The 22,653-nt window shown below is 33.1% G+C and overlaps 2 protein-coding genes across 2 annotated transcripts in view; one reads left to right on the top strand and one right to left on the bottom strand.

The window, feature by feature from the left end:
• Positions 1 to 22,653, bottom strand: part of LOC144433094 (ER degradation-enhancing alpha-mannosidase-like protein 1) — a 387,086-nt gene that overhangs the window by 334,031 nt on the left and 30,402 nt on the right. The window lies entirely within an intron of this gene.
• LOC144442294 (galanin receptor type 1-like) overlaps positions 1,024 to 22,653 on the top strand; it is a 35,461-nt gene continuing 13,831 nt past the window's right edge. Inside the window, exon 1 of the mRNA XM_078131606.1 lies at positions 1,024 to 1,158. The gene's annotated coding sequence lies outside the window, so the exon portion shown is untranslated. The remainder of the gene's footprint in view (positions 1,159 to 22,653) is intronic.

The following is a 22,653-nucleotide window of genomic DNA, read 5'->3' as shown; positions in this document are numbered from 1 at the left end:
TGGACAGCCTTAAAAAGTACTTTTATGGACATCATTACCATGTTGTTTTTTTAATATCGATCTCCCAGAGCTTGTTTGTTAGTCTCTCAAAATCATTTGTTGGGGAGAGCTGTCCCTAACCGTCCTTCATCCGATCACAGACACAACAAAAAGAAATTTAAAAGAGTGAGATATAGCATGCACAAACAGCGAATGTCATGAATTTTGACCTCATTCCCCACATGTCTTCAGTGTCATGTATTTACTAGATAGGAACGAAAATTCTTACATTTCGCGATTGGACATTTCCCCCCCCCCCCGAAATATTTATATTTTGGGGTGCAAAACAGATTCAATTGAAAGTAAAATCGATTTTGGCGGTTTTATCCGACATCGAAGTATTGATCTTGCCCCTAAATCAGTAGATCTCTCCTGTCTAAATAGTCAAAGGTAATACTGGCAATGCTATATATATATCTATATATAGCAACCAAAGTTACTTGATGATCTACTTTGTCACTGTTGCTTGAACAGTATTATCGCATAGCTTTATGTTATCAAACATTTTAAAGAGACTGCTGTATTCTCTCTAGTTTGTAAAATGTAAGATGCAGACACTTGTGTCATGTATCTTACCAACCTTAGCTTGTCAGAATTACTAAACTCATATCAAGGTGTCAAAAACAACATACCAACACCTTAGTTTACAGCATGCAATTGAAAATTTGTCCTGCTAAACTTAGCTACTGGTATTAGGGTATTCTATGGGGTACTGAACATTTTAGTCATCAATACCAGTAGTGACAAGTATTGTGATAGCAAGTTACAATGTACCCCTACATACTTGGAAACAAATCACTTCTCACAAAACAACCAATGAATACAATAGATTGAGCATAATAAATGATAAACAGAACAAAGGTTACCACCCTATAATCTACTGGCTCCCACCCCTTTCATGTAAATGGTTTTGCCTCAGCACATGTCTATTCTTTAGCAGAGTGGGAGATATTTCATTGTCACTGTACAGTACAGTGTACACACTGAGTACTGCATACTTGTATTAGTAAGTGTAATGTTTGTGGTCTAGTCAGTCAGGGAGTTAGTGGTTTGTTGTTTATATTCCTGTGGGAGGTGCACTCTCTGAGGAATTTACCTATGCCCAGGAACTGTGCTAAGGTGAGTCTACAATGAACTGTACATATAATAACCCAACAACTCCATATGAGACAGGGGAATGTCAAGTGTAGCCAGCCCGCCCACAACATTACATAAATTCATTGTCAGCTTGTACATTTTCTGATGAAGAAGTGCTTGACAGTTTCTGAAGTGTAAATTCTAGCTCATGAAGTACTGTAACTTGAAAACCAGGCAATGCAACACACATGTCATTTTCCACTTACATGTAATTTGTATGTTACGAAGTATTTATCACCAACATTGGGTGGTTTCATTTCTTAATGAAAGTTTAGGAAGTCTTGATTCCTTGTGACACATGCACTGATGCTATCATATGACAGGGTGGGCCACATGTAATGTTTTGTAATGCCTCAAGCTTCCATTCAAAGGTTCATTTTACACATGGCATTTGAATGGCTATATGTATAGTTTGATTTGCTTGCATTTGTGACTGTACATGTATTTATAGTTTCCTCATACAGTGTCAGTTTCAAAGTTTGGACACTTGACTGACTAACTGTTATTTATAGGTATGTGTGTGTGTGTGTTCACTGAACTAAAACCAGTATATGATAGTCACAACTGACTGCTTCCTGATTTGGGAGATTTCCAAGGTTGACCTTTTGATGATAACAGTTAGCTTTGTAATAAATTTGAGTGCTCTTCCATTCAACAAGGTACCCAACACAACGCACAGGATATATAGTACATATTGTTCAATGTATCCAGGGATGTTTTGATCATTTCTAGTTTCACATCAACATACTAGTATCAATTAGTATCAATTAATAGATATGAAACTTTAACTTGTGTCTTGGTTATATATCTATGGTATATCTCGTATACTATTCATTGAACCATGGAAGCACATTTCTATCACCCATGATTGAAGCATAAACTGATGTAACTCAAAGATCAGAATGGCCCTTTATCTAGGGCACATCTAGTACAAGATGTAGTCTACATGTATGCATGCTCCTAGAAAAATAATACATGCAGACATGTTTTTCTTTCAATTGAACTCCAGGTTTACATAAAGTATCATAAGTTCTCATAATTGAAGACAAAATAAGCACTTTGAGAGCTTCTTGTCCAGAGCAGGATATGACAATTAGTTACCACTTGATTAAACCATGAGATAATGTATACATTATGTAAGCAGTCAACAATCTCAAAAGTTAATGTCAGCTCATACATGAAAGGCACTGAATATAGTAAAGGTATGAAAATCAATACATATTCAGAATATACATACATTAATAGAAAATTAATGATTTATATCATGTGTGATATTTTAATTAATTACATGTTGTGGTTTAATGGCTTTAATTAATATTCTTGTCAAAAAAATTGCTAAACATACATTAAAATGACACATATCAAAAATTTACTATTATACAAGATGCACTTCAGCAGTTTTCAATACATATCATACAGGAATATGTAATATAATACATGGGGTGTAATATATTATGCATGTGTATTGCATTTATAGTTCTGGTCTACATCCATTGTCCAGTTATATTACATGTATAGTAAATCCACCGAAGCTTTCTTTTTCTTTGTCACATCAACCTTGTATCTATTGGAAGCCATATGGAAATTAGCACTCCAGATTGTGAATTGGCAAATATTAAATTCTCAACGCCCAGAACCCTAGCTTGCTAAAATCAAAATGGATTCACTATTCTGAATTTCCGATGTTTAATTTGGATTAATAAAGTACACAAATCATTATCATAAAAGAAGAGAAAGATATTAATTCAAAGTGTTGGTTTAGGGTGCCACAATCAAATTTTATATTATCATGTTATTCTGTTTTTTGTTTGTTGAACATACATGTGCATGTCATAAGGCACAAAACAGTGATGTCACTACATTTTTTTATCTTAATTTTTTTAATATTTAACTTGAAAGAATTGTATATTTTATTGTAAACAACCAGACAACATACCTTTTATTCTGGATAATCATCCAAACAAAGTGAGACAACTGACAACTGAGAGAAAATTGTGCAAGGCTTGTTTATACAGGCATTATTAAGTACTTCATTCTGTTCAGGCTTTAAGAAACCTTCATGCTGGTATTTTTCATGTTTTGTTGTAATAGTATATAATATGAAATTATAACATTTACACACAGTAACATAAAACTTTGGAAATAGTTCTAGTCTTAGTCTAGCTCAGAGAACTATTTTCTCTAGTCTATTTTCAGTGCCGGTTTGTTACTCTGATGGAAAATGAGAGTTATCACAGTGTCACACACATCAATGCCAAAACCAAGCAGTATTTCTTCATTAAAACCATACAACCATGTCGCTTACAAAATTAATTGTTAATTTATTACCAAGTGCTAAATTAAAACTTTACAGAGTAATGAGATGGTATGATTACCATTTTAAGTACACCTATGGGACAAGGTATGATATGAGTCATCGGAGTATACACATGAAGATAGGCATGGGAAAGTCACGTACTCTAACACCTTCACATGCATGGACAGGTATTTGTTTTATAGTGCACTGCACAAAGATTATAGTAAAGTCTATATCTGGCCAGACCACATAGAGATACACATTGGCCAAGTCAATACACAGATATTGTGTATTGACTTTTATAGAGAATAGACTCACACACACACAGACACAACCACAGACAATAATTCCTGGCCTGATTATATATATATGTGTGTGTGTGTGTGTGTGTGTGCGTGTGTACATGATTTTGAATTATAGTAAGGATAGCACACATAGTTAAAGTTATGTTTGTCGTCTAAACTTCATTTCCAAAACCCCTAGTTTCATAACCTGAAAATATTAATGAAAGAATCAAACTAGGCACATGAAATAGAAATAACTATAATACGACCAATATTTTTCACAACACTCAAAATGTGCATGAAAGAGAAAAAACATGTTGTTAAACTAAAACATTGTATATTATGTATTTGTTTTATAAATTCTTGTAACATAAATGATATGATGTAATAACATCTGATACACATTGCAATGGAGTTTTTCACTTTTAAGAATTATTTCAAAATTATTAATATTTTTGTTAAGTATGGTACATAAGTGAAATTTACCCTTGGTTTCTACTGAAGTTCATTTCCAAAAGTGATGGTTAAATGCAAGGAGACAGTAAATTTCATCAGATTCCTTTTCCCCTAGGCTAATTCTACAAGCACCATCTTTGGTAATGTTGTGCATAAGTGTATGTGTAAAAGAATAATGAAAAAAGGCTGGCAATATAAGATGATGTCATTGTTATAAAAGTCCATCAGGTGGTAACACAACTATATTATCAGTTATAAAATTCATATAATGAGATTTCTCACATTAAAAGTTTGCTTCTCTTATAGTTTTATTCCATATTTTACCAAGTGTTATTGACATAAACAGTTTATGTTACAAGCAAACAAAAACTGGCTTGATGAAAGTTTGGCAATTGGAATTCAAAATCAAATAACATGAATTATCCATGCAATTCTTTTCCATATGATATTTGGTGGTGATGTTACTGTCTGTACTTCACTGAAATAAAAGTTCTAGTCACTGATGAATTTGTAATTAACTACAAATCTTTATTACGGATACCGAATTCTTGGTTTTCATCCATAAATTAACATACTATAACTTATTCATTAAGTTTGCACCAGAGTAATTAGTGAGCAGTTTATGGCTGACTTTGTTCTCAGACTCATTATCAAATTACAGAGCGTCTGATCTTTGATCTAAGACTTGCTGTTAAAAGTACAATACAGGTTTGAAAGCCAGGTTATTGATCCGATGGAAGAGAACGTCATAAAAAGACATACTAGTCACTACACCAATCATTAACCTATTAGTTGTACCCATACAACTGTTTTGTAGTTCAATACAATTGATCCATTCAGTGTACTTCAGGTAGGCTGACATGCCTTGATCAATCCCTTAATGCTGCTGCTAATACTGTAAAGAGTCACAGATCAGACAAAGACCTTTTTCTTGTGCGTCCTATCGTAAACCCTGAATATTCAGGTTCACTGGATGGACTTATGGCTACTCTGTGTTGCTGGGTTGCAACCTACATTTTAAAGTTCAAAACATTCACATTCTCACAACGTCATGCATTGTTATCTGAAGTTGATTCAGATCAAACAGGTTCAGAATTTAGATGGGGACAGGGCTATTATCCTAAAGAGAACTGCAACTGAGTGAGATTCAAGTCAGAATTAAATACCTGTACATGTACATGCACTCACCATAATCATTGTGTGTGTACTTGTGTTTGTCATTATTTCCCTTGATGGTGCACATGTTAAGTGTTAAAGATAATGTAATGGGAAGTTTCTGCATTTGGAATATTTGACAGTATTTTATCTATGTATGTGATTCAAAGTGAAACAGATTTGTGATCTAAACTTAGCTTCTAACAAAGTGTAAAATACCATTCAGCAGAGAAATTCAATGTTTATCAGTCATACAGTATAGTTTATTGTTTACCCCTCGATACTGGAATCCGGAGTCTAAAGTGAACACTTAAGATGGTCTTGTTGCTGTACCAATATCAACAAATACATGCAGAGCTAAAGTAGCGCTTTATGAAGCGGGACAGCTGGGACAAATTTTATTGGTAGCATAGCCAAGTTGGAGAAGTACAATACCATAGCAACTAAGTGATTTACAAGATCAATTTAATGACATTGAATTGTGGGGACAGAATAAATTTGATCTGAAATCAGAACAATTAATTTACACATCAACATTCAAACCTACAAATGTAGAAAATAATAAATGTGTCTGCCCAGAGACTCGGCTATCTTGGGAAATGATATTGTCAAGCCAGGATAGCCAAATCTCTTGGCTTATCTACTAGTAGCAAGTCCAGATACTTAAATTGTCTTCATGTTACTCAAGAAGCTCTCTACATCAATATTACACTAATACATGTAAGTCTCAGGACTAATGTACTGCTTACTATGAAGCGATCAGAAAATATACATATGTGTATGATATCAATATCAATATGCAATTGTAAGCAATTCCGTTATCAACCACCATTTTATGAGCGAGATGTCTAATAGTTAACAATGGTGACCACCTCAAAACAGGACATTTCATGTATTTCATACAGTAGTCAGTAGTCAACATTTTTACTTTACCCACTGTACACAACTAATGATGTGTAATGTAGCATGTAAATACATACAGGACACCATCATTGTTGACAGTACATGGAATAAAATACACACAGTGGTAATTTGAGAATGGCATACTATACTAAGTAGTGTCCTGATTTTACACCTACATTGTATGTTTTATCTGATAATGTGTAAGTAAGTTCTAAGGTAAATAGGATGATGAAATTCAAATAAATACTGATTTTTTGCAAAGTTTTGAATCTATGCAGGACATTTAATCATCAGCCATAAATTACAGTATTATGATTATTAGTAATATAATATGATTATAGTGTTTGTATGCAGCTATTTAATTGATATGAATTCTCTTACATTCAGTGTAAACATAATGAAGAAAGACAGGAGAAGAAAAAGTTCACTGCTGTATGTATTTCATTGTGGTATAATGTGTATTCAGTTATCAGTCACAAACAAACTAGGGCTAGTGTAAGGATAAGGCTATACTTGAGTGAAAGATTGCATCAGTAAAGTGAGTGAATGTTTATATGCATACATGTACAACAATGGTTGCTTAGAATTTGTTGATAGTGTGTAGTCTAAACAAATGAGATACAAATACCAGTCAAGATTTGGTAAGAATGCAACTCCTGCTTGGAGAATTATCTTTTGACTCCTTAATTCACTAAATCAACTTTGATCTTCCAAATATTTATCTAACCATAGGTTGCATAACCTATCTTTCACTAAGTCCTTAGGTCACACTTGAGAGGAATTATGATAACTTTGGAATCTGCAGCATAGATTCTATGGTCATAGTGAATATTTGGGTTATTACCCACAATTCACTGTGGCTGAAATCAACTATAAGATAGGATCCTATTAAGCTACTTATAATTTGCAGTTCCTACTACCTACCAAGCTAGACAACCTTGTTAAATTTCATCAAACTTGGAAATTCTGATACATAATGTTATATATGTACATGTATGTCAGCCTCTGTTATGACCATAATTGTTTATCTCTAGTATCAAATATTCATATGTACCTGTACAGCAGATGTACATTTGACAGAGAAGTTCAATGCTTGATCAATTTTGGTTTGGCCAAGAAGAAAATGTTGAAACATAGGTGAAAAAAGTTTCAGGCTTCAGGACATCAATATTAACATTTCACTTTGAAGAACAGCATGGAAGAAAAAACATCACCGATTCCCATTATTGGGAAAACGTGCAAACGCTAATGTCACCACTAATAGTGTGCTAGTATTAAGCAATCAAGAAGTTAAAATTTAGCACACATCACAGAAGGCTTACCAGAGGTGAATGTGGTTGGCAAAAACCATTATGCCATTCCAGTTAAGTATTCAATCTTCTTACACGAATGTCAATAAAAAAGTACTTAAAATTTCACTCCTTCCCTTACGAGGTACTTTTCCAAGTATGAATCTTCTGGTAGTATTTTATTGGTTAGTCTTTTATCTACAAGAAATCGAACTTACTGGTCATGATTTTTAATGTACATTTCAAGATACAATACATCTGTAAGTTGATAGACCTCTAATGCATATCATTAAATATTGAACAAATCACGCCAATTCAAATTGTATATCAAAGGGATTAACACTTCATTGGATAGAAAGCTTTGATATAAAAACTAACGTGTACATTTATTCTGAGACTACTTTACATGAATTACTCCCAAAAAGTCTGCTTCAATTTGATATAAGCTTTATTGAGAGTTTACCCAGGAGGAAGAAATAATAAATACAAGATGGCACTGTAGCAAAACTAGCATGATTGCCATCTGGTTCCTAGTACATGTGTATATTAAGTTTATAATCATAACTGAAATCAAATACTAAGTCTGTTAGATCTCTGTGATGTCTGATGTTACATTTACACACTAGAGTGATGATAAATTGAAAACACAATTCTTCTTACTTTAAAAGAACATCTATAGAATCTAGTTAACCATTGGAAAATAGCATACATTAAACTGTTCTTTGTCCGCTCTGTATTGCTTACTGTTCTTTGTCCAGTTTCTTGTCTTTTTACAATGTTAGGCTGTACATTCCAATAAACAAAATGGCAATAAAAACTTACTGTTACACAACTAAACCTATTACAAAGGTAAAAGCATGCAGTTCCTTCTGGCAGTGAAAAGCTTTAATTTGCTCTCAAAAGAACCCCACTGATACATTGTAGGTTAGGAGGTAATGGTATCTTGGCTGAAACTTTGCAGTCTTTACATTTTCTATGTATACCCACTTGCCCTTTCTAGTTTTTGTTAGCTCTGTTGATATAGACAAATATATGGGATTAAGTCAAGTTTAGATTCTGTAACAAGTAACCATTGGTTGCCTAGAACAGGATTATGGAGTTTCAGAATGCATGTGGACATATTTGCTAACTATTGTCATCTGTCAGTGGGGGAGTTACAACTGTACACATACTTCAACATTGAACAATATTGACAGAGTTAAAGTAATTGTCAAAGTCAAGTTATACAATAAATAAATTATGCATGAATGTTCCCAACTGTACATCTAACTTCTAAGTATAATCATTATTATAGCAATGGTGTGTTTTCTCTATGTTACGGAGATTCTACCAAACTGGTATACATGTACATGTATGTATGTATACACGCATACAAGCTACATGTATAAGCAGACAATGCTGTGAGCTGCCTTCCAGACAAGCTTACCTTACTTTTTATAAAGGTGTACAAACAATACATGATTGTTATTGTATATTGTATTTAAAATAAAACACCACAAATATTCAAAATCAAGTTTATTCTATGCATTGAATGTGAAGGATTTGACTTTAATTTGGAGTATTTGTGCTTAAGACTAAAACTTAAAAGTTGTAAAACCATGAAAAAAATTTCATTTTAACATTTAGGACACTGTAAATCTCTCTAAGTACTATCGATTGTATATTGGATACTATTACATTGTATCTATTCAGTCATTAGCCAGTGATGTGTAATAACTTAAGATATTGAACACAAACACCACACCTTAATATTTTTTTATTGCATATTTTGATACTCTTATTCTGATTTCAATATTACTTCATCAATCTTATCACAGTTTATGATTCCATTGTATTTACATCATCTCTCTACAGACTAAAGAAAAATTGTATGAAAGTAGCCATACCCCCCCCCCCCCACCACACACACACACACACACACACACACACACACAATAAAATGTCTGGTCCTGAACTTATGCCAAGTTAAGGCTTTTAAGTTACCTGATACACACATTTTAACAAGCTGGTGTTGAAATAAGTGTGGTAATTGTGCGCAACACATTTAGCCTCAGGAAAAAATAGTGGTTTTCTCTCTTCCATGGATGATAGCATTTGATGAGGACAGTCAGTTCGAAGTAATATATCCGACATAATAGATTGTTGGCATTTATCTTTTATCTCTAACCATTCTGAGTTTACAGTTTGGTGTTTAGATTGTGAAAATGAGTCTTCTGGATGCTGTGACATATAAATTAGCTTGCCGACACAAGTACAAGTATTCAAAGTCTGAACATACATCATAGTGCACACATCATTTTGTCATAAAAGAAAAAAACACATGATCAGCATACTTATATCCTGGGGCATTTTAAAGATAATGACCAGTTTAGTCACTGGTGTAACTTTGTGGCAGCAATGTGAATGATAACCACATCAATGAAATTGTCTATTAACGCTGAACACTGAGCTAAGAATAAACTGAAATTGCCCAGATTATGCAAGACAAGCCTACAAGAACCCAAGGCTGTTGGTTTTTATCAGGGTTTATTGTGTGGTGAAGCTCAGTCAGCCTTCAGCAAACACTGACCATTGCTGTGTTGGCTTCAACAACTGCACTTTACATAATCAATCAAACCAACCAAAAACGTCACCACTGACAAATACACAGTGAAGCTGTAAGACTTTCATCAAATTGTAGACATTTACATAAGGTAAGACGTAAAGCTTTTCTCTTTTCAATTTAGTCCCTAAGGCTTGCCAATGTAAATTATGTGTGTGTGAGAAATGTATCCAATTCATCAGCAGCTATAAAATTGTGACATTTATTACCAACTTTGTCAAGTTAAATACTGATCAGCTATCCAATGTTCTTGTCATCAAAATATATGTTGTACTTGCAGTCTCATTCAAATAGTGTAATGGTGATTACATGTTTACACATACATGTGTACCATGCATCTGGATGCGGGCACATACAAAGTTGTTTGCAGTTGTCTGTGCACTATGTGCCATACCTATTTCAGTTGTGTGAATTAACAGAATTTCATCATAAATCGTATAACCCAAGTGCTGGAAATAAGTACAAAGTGAACTAGGAGGTCTTGGATAGAAATACATGTCATTAGTACCTCCAAACCATATACAAAACTACAAAGACAATTACAGCATGGTACTTTCTGGGGTACTTTCTGATATGCATAAGGGACTTCAACTTGACATGTGGCTTGTATAGACATGTGGTCTAGAGACTTGGTTACCTGACTTTACATACTGGCTTGTAATGCCAAAGAACTTCTTGGCTATCTGACATGTATCTATAGCGTAGAGACTTGGCTATCTGACTTGACATACTGGCTTGTATAGCATAGATACTAGGCTGTCTGACTTGACATACTGACTTGTAATGCCTAGAGACTTGGCTGTCTGACTTGCCACCCTAGTTTGTAATGCCCAGATACTAGGCTATAGTATACCTAACTTGTCATACTGGCTTTACAGATTGTTCTACTGAATAACACTTTCAAACCACATAGCGAAGTCTCTGGGCTATTTCTGATGTAACAAATGACATATGCAGCCATCGCAGTCGACTAGTCATGTGCAATTCTTCTACTGACAACCAGTGTCTCCTATCCTATACATATTTGTGAATATATTTTCCTTCCCTGTCTTGTTCTGTCTGCTATCTTCTCTGCCACTCCCAATCTCTCTTATACATTTGTAACACATTAACTTTCACTACCAGTATTAACCTTTTTAATGACTACATTTATAGGTACTTGACAACAAAATTATTCAAATATGAGCATTACTTTAGATACATTTCACAACATACATGTAGCAACGAACCACTTTTACCCAACGTGGAATGAAATACCTCATTTGTCTTCATACTGTGGAATGGCAAATTAATTTATGACTCTTCTTTAATGCAAGTCACTTTATATATAGTCAGCAATCAAATACAAATAGAAATGGAAGAACTGTTCCATTGTAGAAAGTGATAAACACAGAACTGATTGAGTCTATTAATTCAATGTCAGTATTTCAGTAATTTGCTTTTTATTTTCCATCACTGCTTGATAAAGTCTATAATTCAGAGAATAACTAAGTGACAGATTTCCTGATATTGAATAGTTTTAATGACATCCAACAAATCGAGTTTTAGTGTTCCCATATGGTGTTAGGGTTTCCATATGGTGTTAGAGTTTGATAACGTCATAGGCTAGCTTAAATTTGTAAATCAGTTGTCAATGCAGTGTGTGTATAGTTACTAGTTAAACAAACAAATAACTCAAACATCAGTGTATTCAATTGGTATTGAAAATGTAATCCCAATAGCAAGTTAAGTAAAAACTTTATATTTCTAAGTATATGTGCATTCTTACGTGCAATTATAGTTTAAATGAAATTAATCACTCAGACACTGTTTTGTGCGTTGTAAAAAAGACTAGTACATACAAACTAAATACCAACACATATGAAATATTTCTAAGGTACTTCTTCATATTCATCCACTGAAACAAATGTGTTTGCTAGAAGTACATTGTATAAAGTCATCTTTTGTATGTGTTGCATAATCATTACCAACAGTAATAAACTGTTAGATGATTTTTGTACCTGTACATTGTCTTTTTAGGCAACTTCTATACATTCACAGAATTGCCTTTTAAGTTTTAAATGACTACTGTACACTTAAAAAATTGCCTTAAGTTTTAGACAACTTCTGTACATTTACAGAATTGCCTTTTAGACACCTTCTATACATTCAGAGAATTGCCATTTCGATGACTTCTGTACACTTAAAAAATTTGCCTTTTAGACGATTTTTGGGAATTTACAGTCCTTCTAGGCAAGTTCTGTATATTTACAGAATTGTCTTTTGGATGACTTCTATCATTCACAGAATTGCCATTTCGATGACTTAGCTATACATTTACAGAATTGCCTTTTACTTAGACAACTTAATTGTTGTACATCAAAGTTTACACAATTGCCTTTTAGATATCTTGCACTTTACAGAATTGACTTTCTATGATTTCTGATACATTGTGAGAATAAGTTTACAATGATGTTTGACATTGATACTGAAAACAACCCTATTTATATTCTGGTATATGCACATTTATAACTTAATTGATGCATTTACAATTACTTTAGCTTAATACTTCAATTAGTCATAATTTGTTAATTGCTAAAATCAGTTCTACTTCATCAGGACAAAACTTTTGTCCTGCTTCTACGGACAATTAAAGTTTAACCCACTATTAACATATATGCCCTTACTGTCCCACATGTACTTAAAATTCCTTGACCAGATGATAGCTTTCCAAACTTCACATCTGCTCAAGGGCAACAGAATTGCTCACATTTTTGTCTACAATAACAAACAGATTGCAATGACTTTCATTTTGTCTTTCTGTTGAGAACATGCATGACATCATACCTTATTTTGTGAGTGTAATAGTGATGATGATGGTGGTGGTGATGGTGATGATGATGGTGGTAGTGATGATGATTATGATGAAAATGGCGACGACGACGACAACGACAATGACGATGACGATGACGACGATGATAAAATATAGGAGTATGCAGTTCAAAATAACATCATCAAACCAGTTAAGCCACAATGACACACGTTTCTCTATGTTCCTTAACCACTAGTACAATAACGTTTGGCACTCTCATTTTCTTGTACATGTATGTGTTTTTGGTCCACTCTCCATAACAGCCTTGTCTAGCCTGTCTGGAGAGGCTTGATTGAGTAAGTGTGTAGTGTCATGTACTGTCCAAGATGTAGTAGATGGAAATTGTACTGGTACATAGCTACTCAATCATGCTAGTAGACTTGCTAGACAGTTTAGACTTCTGTTTCCACAGACCATCAAGATCCTTATGTCCTTGACTTAATATATGCGTAACTATGTGTAATGAATAATTATGCTCAATTTGCCTTGAGTATAATCAAATACATTTTAATTACAATTGACATTACATTGTATAATTGACATCTCTCCTTTATTTTTACATCATAATTCTCCAAATCAGTACAGGTGTATGTTACAAGAAGGAAATGATTTTATTTGTTTGTTTTTTGTGTGTTGTTTTGTCTTTACTCTGAAGTCTTTAGGAAAGTTCTAAGTGAGCTGCACCAAGAAAGTTCTTCAGTAAGCAATAATTGCCAGGGGAGTGATCAGTCTGTGTGAGTCACTACCCCAGGGGCCCTTGTATGGAATTGATAGTAGCTGTAGTAGGATGTAATTGTAGATAACACCATGCATGATTTGTCAAATACAAAGGTTTTGCAAGTACTGGTCAACTGGGATATAATCACTTTAGGTGTGAATGTTAATAAAACGTGAAATCTCAGAATAACAAAAAGAAATTATCTTTAGATTGATCTCATGCATCTCCTACCTTTAATCTATGAATTGATACATGATGTATATAATATTTGCATTTCTGTTTACTTTAATATAACCCTGACTCCCTCTTGATATCACAACAAAGAGTACCGGGTACAACTGAAAGTTTACTACAAAAACTCTGACCACCCTCTCAGATTTCCCATTTATATGACATTGTGACTATGGTGTGTTTTGAAACTTTGAAGATTTAGCAAATGTACTACTATTTTGCTGCGCCAAGACTCCTCGTTTCCATAGCCCAGATACTTTTCCTGGTGTTGAGAGCTTTTTGAGCTTGGTAAATCTCTGAGTTACATTCCAACATCTTTACACAAGTGAATAAACTGACAGTTTGTTGATCTATATCACATGTAGTGTAATTGAATCTCCTACTTTTCTGTTCTTAAAATATTCTCAAAGTTTGATCTACAAATATTCATCAACATGATGTATGATGGAGTATATAGTCGCGGTGCTAACATGGTGTTGAATCATATCTGACCCCAAGTTCTTGAGATTTGATGCCACAAATAGCACTTTACTAGATGAGTGCACTATTAAAACTTCTGTGAAATTTATAGTTACTGCACCAAAAGTGTCAGTTGTGACTTTCTGAACAAATTATATAGTTGCTCTAACCCTAAGTCAGATCTAAGCTTGGTGGCAAACCTCTCCTGGTAAACAAGTACGAAGGAAACATATTATTAAGCGTCTTGAAATACTAGTAGATTTTGGTCCCAGTCTTAGTGAGATTACAATCATGCAGACATGTGTACATTCTGTGTTATCTCTCAAATAATATTCCTATCATAACAGGATCTGAATTTTTATTGCCAGCATATGGTGGATGAGTAATGGCATGGTATGAAAATATCCATAGCTCCTAAAATATATAAAGCTGAAACCATCTGCTGTGGTAGTCAATATTCAGTACATGTATGTTTTCAGTGTACTTTAATAGATCTTCCTCATCTTGAACTACAATTTTCCAAAGAGGTTCTTACTTCATGAGTGACGGTTATGAGTTATGCCATGATACAATCAGATGAATGGTATTAAAACTGTAATAAAAGTCATGCATAGTGCTGCGTAAAAACATGATCTTAGTCATATCATGATAAAATACACTCTAAAGTTACATTTTTACTGCTGAACATGTTTTTGTCTCTTGAAAACTGATATTCCAAACTGGATATTTTTGGAATCAACACACCTCATAAAGGGTTGACTATTTGTGATACCTGAAAAAGAACCCATTCATGAAGGTTTGAAGAATCCATGATGTATTTAACAAGTCATTTGATGCTTAAAGCGATATGTACTTTATTGACCAACTTTGAAGTTTGATATATTGTTTCAACCTTTAAAATGCTCAACTTCATCACCTCAAGGTTCTGATAAATGTACTTAAGATCAGTTTGAGGCACATTATTGAACCAACATTCAGCTAAGAATATACTCAGTACAACAATCAATCAATTAATCAATCAATCAATCAATCAATAAGAACTGATCAATGTTGATGAAACTGATACAGTTCCTTTAATCAACAATAGAATTGCCATGCAAACAGAATGTAAGATCACTATAAAATGCACTCTTATTTAAACACAAAGTATTGAATTTCTATACTGCTTAGTCATCTTACAGCCTCAACACATATAAACGCCCATTTGTCCTTATCAAAGCCAATCTAACACATATACACAATGCATCTAAGCATGACTTCCTTTGATTGCTTATTTTTTCGCTCACACTTGCTCTGGAATGCTAAAATAGTTACAACAGTTACTATACTCTACATGTAAACTACACACATGCCATACTTCTGACACTTCTGAAGTTCAAAGATATATATCATATAATACATGACTGGGAGACATCACAGATTTGTTGTATAACCTCACCTCCTAAGGCAGAGTGTTTGTTGTATGGAGGGTAGATGCCAAACTTGTACCATTTGGTACCTTTACCCTAGCTATTGATCCCCAGGTACCTATCCAGCTATCACTCTTATGACGGCATCTCTACCAGTGGTTACTGACTTGTTCCAAACATTAATAATCATAAACAAATATTGTCTCCAGTTGGGGCTTCAAGTATTTTTAATCCCTTATATCAAAACTTTGAGTGTTTTATGTAAAGGAAAATGTGCAGGATGACACCCTGAAGCTTTAATGTAAACACAGCAACCTAATATGTACACATAAATATATCATTATGGAGACAGTTCAGTCACTTTAAGAAAAAAACTATTAATGAAAATTAAAACTTTTATTTCATAAGAGTGCATTATCTGTTTCAAATGAATGAACAAATTGAAATGTTAAAATTATATTTAGGCCAATTAATGAATTAATAATAATATTCATAAAGTAACATAAATGGATGACATGTAATTCATTCTTTGAATACAAGAAATGTAAGTATTACTGGAAATACTCAAACTTATGAACAGACTAAGAAAATTCACTTGTGAACATCTTTGATGTACATCTACCTTGCAATATCGATGTTATCACATCTTGCACTTGCATGTATGCCAGAAAAATTTCAAACAAAATTCCAATTTTATTAACTACATAGTTATGTACTGTTGCAATGTTCACTGATGTGTTAGACTATAATCTCACTAATTACAAAAAGAATTAGGCATCAGAGTGACTGATCCTGAACAACTTGTCTTTCATTATGGGTGAATCACCTGGCAGGTAAGAAATATGATGATGGTCAACAGTGAATGGTTCATGTACATGTAACTTCATGTAATTGTAAATGTGGTTACAAGGCCACATTTGGCCAATGTAACCTATTTATATCAGTAACAAAAGTTTATAGATCAATTAAATGAAGTAGGTCACTAATTACTTTTATCAGTATTGACTATCCATTATTCCTGTACATGTTTTCAAGGATTTTTACAGTGTGATTTGATTACAGTTGGTTATTTGGAGAGCTCTGTTGTCTTTCTGAATGACTTTGATAGGACTAGAGATTAAAAGTGTCTTATTGATTACAGTTCTATGCCCTTCCATTTATTAGACTGAAAATTGTGGTCTTAGTCATACCCAAGGACCAATGATCTGACATGGTTTATAATACATGTATCATAGAATATGATAATATATGATATGATTATTTTCATTCCAGGAAATCATACATTAATTGAAAGTTCATGCTTCATGAAACAGATTCCCTGAAGGAATTAACATGCATGGTTGCCTAAATAATATCCTCCAGAATGGATAAATTTCAAAGAACTGCAAAATTTAATTTCCCTTATTTGAAGGAGGGCAACCAATTTCCTTGTTTTGACCATGGAAAGTTTTATCTCTTGTACAGGTACCGGTAATTAGGTTTTAGAGAAATCATTAAAGTTCAACAGCAGCCAGATAATCCATCATTATGTGTACCTATTGTTTGACCTTCAATGTTATTTAGTAAACAATTTGTGCATCAAAGCTGACCAAACAAATAAAGATGTACCTGCTGTTTTAACCATGAATTTACAAACTGTATTATCAATGTACAATTGATTGTGGTGGGCTTACTGACCAAACAAATAAAACATCAGCTGATGGCCTTAGGTTTTAAGAAGGATAGTTCTCCACATAGGAAGAAATTATATGAATGAATGAATGAATGAACAAACAAATGAACAAACGAATGAACGAACGAACGAACAAACAAACAAACAAACAAACAAATGAACGAACAAGTGAATGAATGTCCATAGGTTTCAAGACATTCAGCCATAGATATAGCTAGACTTATCAATATTTTTCAATGTACAATTTCAATTCAATCAGGTTTCTATGATTGCATTTATTTATTCTGTACCTGACAAGGGAAAATGTCTAGAAAAGTGTCATAATACAACTACATGTACTTTTCTGATCTTTTCATAGTACTGTAAGGGATATAAATACTCAATATTACTTTCAGTCACTTGTGATTCAGCCAGAAGTTTCAATAAAGGTCACCTCTTCTTCTGTCCTCATCTGTATTCACAAAATGAAAGTTAGGCGATACAAATCATGTATTTGGATTAATCTAAAATGGGTTGGAATACTGTGTTTTTATCTACTTAGCGCATCTTTCTCCTAGATAAATATTGACATTTAGCATTTAGAAAATCACACGACATCACTGCAAATTTATCAAAGTGTTTCTATCATAATTTATCATGATCACGTTTCACCAGATTGTCAGTTTCATGTAATTTAATATTGTAATTAAGAAGATGTACAAATCTGTGTGAAATTCAGTAATTATCACCTTATCTCACTAAAAATATCTACAGACAGGAAGCTATAGTGGGCAGTAATGTTAACCATCAAACTTTTATGGTCAATCAAGAATTTGTATCAATCAGACAAGTGCATGTTTAAAATGGGCCTGTTGGCGCTATCAGTCTATGTAGTGACGCCATGGAAACAGCTGAATGTAGGAAATGAAAAGTCAGTTTCATGAAATTGATGACCACACCACTGGAAATAAAAAGAAAACTATCATTTTGCTTGGATGATCTATAGGCTACAGGATAGGCCAATTCTCTGGAGACTCTTAACATTATATCATACTAAAGTTCTTGGGATATTCTTGGCACACACTGATTGCCATTTTAATAGACAAATATAGATACAGTAGAAATTTACTACTGATAACCTGGAGATACAAGTTAATAAAATTATCTTGAACATATAATATAGATATGTAAATCAAAAAATGATCATGTGACAGCTGTTGCATCCACTGATATCTTGGTAAGTTCTTTATACAGACTGCAACTTAGCACACTAAGCTTACATGCACATGTAGTTAATGTGTTGTTGAGGAGTTACACAGGTAAGAATTTTGAATTTCTCTGATTCACACATATAATATCTAAATAAGTACTCTGAGCTGAATGGACAGTATGAAAACAAACAATACACAGTACAAACAAACAATACACAGTACAATATATCATTGGATTCTGTATCATTAATTTGATTATGAAAATATCTTCCAACATTCCTGTATTGGTTTCATGTTGGCACCTCATTACACCAGTCCGTAAGCCTATATACACTTAACTTGGTCAATTCTCTAATTGAAAAAGTTTGACCACAGCACTTTGTATTTCATTTTATTGAAGTCACAGGCCTTTGTAAAGACAATGATGAGCAGAGGAAGTGAGAGGTGTTAGTCTAATATCTCAGAAAGAAATCAAGGTCATCTGTAGCCATTATGATTATAATAACCACTTGTCACAGAAAGCTATTTTGGGCAATATCCACATCCACATGTACATATGTACTCGTATATGTATGGTATGACAGAGACCTCTGTTGGACATGGATGCTTACAGTCATACAGAACATGTATATTATGTATTATGTATATGTATATGTATGTGTATATGATTATGTATATGTATGGTATGACAGAGACCTATGTTGGACATGGATGCTTACACATACATTATGTATGGCTGTCATGTGTACAATAGTCAGTCTAACACTTGCTGGAAATGGTAAAATACTGAGCATTAGAATGTGGTAACCTACTGAGTGATATTACTTCATGAAGTCTGTCAGTTCATTCATACAATGTACCGTACAAGTAGGTATGAAATCCACACTAAATATTGTAACATACATCACTGAGTGATATTGCTACTGAAGCCTGTCAGTTCATTCATACCAGTATCTACCATATGAAATACACTATATAATTATTGTAACGGAATACTGATCAATGTGTGTGTGTGTGTGTGGTGGGGGGGGGGGAAATAGGGTTCCTTACCCTAATGTCACTCGAGTGACATTACTGCTGAAGTCAGTCACTTCTGTTTTAGACATGAAACCCATGTACATATATATACACCAGCTGTAAACTATTATAATGTGGGATAAATCTATTGTCACAGGACTACATGTAGATATCAAATCCATTACGGTGAAATGATTTATTTCCTTTGGATAATCAATTTCCTTTAATGTCTAGAATATATAACTGCCAAAGGCACACATCTCTATAGAAGTTGCTTAATTTTATTTTTTTTAATTTCAAATATACATCTGTATAATTTCAATTAATTTTTTTTTTCATTTGTCATATTTCCAGTGCTCTACTAAAGTATGTAAATGTAGGTTATATTGATAATATTTATGATTCAAGACAAATGTAACAATATGCAACAATTATATTTAGACGTTTATCATTTACAATGTATCACAAAATAGTGACAGTATTTAGGAAGTAGAGTTTTATGTGTCATATTTCTCCATTTTATTTACTTTGAATTCAGAAATTAGGTTTTCCATTATGTTAACATCCCAAACTGTTTTCAAATAAGATCTTTATACAGAAAGTAAAGGTTGTTGATAATGTCTAAAAACAATGATGAAGGGAACAATTATACCTGCCTCACAAACTGACATGAATATGCTCGTCACGTTTTTTTATAAACACATTGGAAGTATAAAAAATGAACTCTCTGAACTACATGTACAGGACAAGATGTGTTTTTTGAATAAAGCATAGCGTACAAGATTCAGGTCATTTCACTAAGTATAACTTACCTGTAAATAATTCACTCATACATTCTTTAACATTCAATAACTTGCCATAACACATTCAATATATGAAGATGCAATACATCTCCAAATTTTCTGTCTGTTAAGTTTATCAGCGTTAAAATCGTAACCACATACATGAGTACATTGTACCACTTTAGACTAATATGGTGTGAAATTCTAGTACTTAATAGTTGCATTATATTCCCTTTCATGGAATCCTTGTCAAACCAAATTAAATTGTATGTTTTGATTGTGACAATTTGATGACACCATGCAAGTCATTAATGTCATAATTATGTGCTTGACGTACTTTGAAGTGATAATGGTGCAATTGTCATAATTATGTGATAGACTTGGAGCCTCCAAGCGCTGGCAAAATTGGAACCTAAACTGTTCAGATGAATGATGATGTTGTACATGTTGTGTATAATTAGGGAAATGATGATGACAGCATTCAAAACAAAATTAGTATGAATAACACTGTTCTACAAGTACTTATGAGAAAGTTAAATGACACTTTTGAAGGCCAAACTACTATAGTTAATATGTTCCAAATGTACAGTAGGATATTGATGACATACTTGAAGAAGTAAGGATGAAGTGTGAAGACTATAAAGGACTATAAAGGAGACTTTTAATATGTCACGTCTGTATTGGCAATCATCAAAACCATTTAAGAACTTTAGTGAAAGCAAGAGTTGGCTACAAAGTAGACACTTTATATGAACATTCAATTTACCATCATCAACACCATTTAAAAAGGTTTATAGTGAAGAAATCAAATTAAGGCTGAAATGATCAATCACATGCAACATTCACTTCAAACAAATGCACTGTTGACTGTCTGACATAACAACGTTCTCGTGAAGTTGTCATATTGTTTCTTGAAGATTTCTTGTGTCAAAACTTACAAAACTAATTAGTAATATCTACCCAATGATCAAGATATCCTTTATTTATTTGATAGCTTAGATGAAAACGAGCAGGTTTTAGGATTTTAGATTTTTAACAAATTTTCCTAAATGGCTTAAAACAAAATTTTGTTATTTATTTTAAAAGACCAATATCAATTGTAGTATACAAACATGTAGTACAATGTCATGTATTGCAGGAAATCATTGTCAACTTTCTATTTATACCATTCATTTCCTGCCACCAAAAATGCAAATTATTTTTCTCTAGTATAAATTCAAGGACCTACATTTTGTAGTCAATGATCACAAGCAGTCAATCACATGATTAAAAGTACATCTGCGCAGAGTAGATTGTTATTTACGTATTTCATTTCTCTTTTCCTGTTATGGAAAGTTTACTTTTTATATTTTGCTACATTACATTATGTGAGTCATTCAACCCAATACTAATGGGTAGCATGGTAATATTATAATGTGGGTGGTGCACTCCACTCCTTGTTAGTTCGTACTCACTGATGCATTTCATTTCATATCAAGACAGAGAGTAAGTTGGATGCCGATGTAAGTTCACCACTATTCAACTTCAATTCTTTTGATAGTTCACTAATGATGCCGTAACTGTTATATATTTTTCATAACACATGGACATGTGCCTGTAGTCATATGAATTGATCATAATGTGTCCTACTACATTGAAAACCAATATTAACAATTATGTTATTCATATTCTAATGTTTATATTATATTTCTGTTATCGAATATCATTATATTCAGGCTAGGATCATATTCTATACAATCATATTTCTATTACATACAGATGTATATTATATCATGTAGATAATACGAACAACAATTATGCATTGACATTTCTTGGGTGGGAGACTGTAACGTACATGTATGTACACCATCTCAACCATGTATCAACATTTCTGTGGTGAGAGACTTTGTAACATATACCGCATCTCAATTGCTTCATTGATAAATTGAATGATATCATAATTACATACATATACTGAAATGTAATTTAGTAGTCAACTCAAAAATATCTTTGGTTGTGTACTGTATATGAAAATGTCCTCACGTTAATTGAATATTGGAAATATGATAAGATGCATCTTGGAAAATTTCCAAATTTGTTTCAGTGTGTGAATATCATAGGTTTCCTAATTATAGTGCTTTAGAAATGTATATAATATTACTTGAATGCTATCATGCAGTGAAG

This window comes from Glandiceps talaboti, chromosome 1, assembly GCF_964340395.1.
Source record: "Glandiceps talaboti chromosome 1, keGlaTala1.1, whole genome shotgun sequence".
NCBI lineage: Eukaryota > Metazoa > Hemichordata > Enteropneusta > Spengelidae > Glandiceps > Glandiceps talaboti.
This window is presented reverse-complemented; position numbering and strand designations above follow the sequence as displayed.